Raw genomic sequence first — 536 nt, 5'->3', positions numbered from 1 at the left:
TAAATATTTGATATTTGTACATTATTGTTAAAACACATAATCTGAACCACAAGTTTTCACTCAATGTTACCTTTAGTTGTTTACGTTTTTGTTATATTATTAGAGAATAATAGAGACATTCGCGGCAGAATGTGACGTCAGAGAAAAGCGCCACTCACAACGAGCGCGCATTCATGACGTCATCCCCCTGTTTATATGCACGCGCTGTCAGAGTGCCCGCTCTTTCAAATTCCAACCGCTCGTGGATACAGGAAAACACAAAAGACAGAACAAACATACAAATTAAATTACATTGTGCACGTTTGCCTTGGTGGAGTGGACAGAAGGTAGTGACAAGGGACTTAGGAGCATTCTGCCGATTGACTGTGTTCGAGATTTTAATGAAGAGAATTACTTGAACAATGAAGAAGTGGCCACACACAACGAAGGGCCAGCTGGGTACAGCCATCAACAACAATCTGACAGAGCTCAGGGTTCGCCAAAAGCAGACTAAATAATTGACATTTATTGACAATAAATGTATGTTAATGACTTAT

Source organism: Notothenia rossii (genome assembly GCF_949606895.1).
Source record: "Notothenia rossii genome assembly, chromosome: 2".
Lineage (NCBI taxonomy): Eukaryota > Metazoa > Chordata > Actinopteri > Perciformes > Nototheniidae > Notothenia > Notothenia rossii.
Note: the sequence above shows the minus strand (reverse complement) of the source record.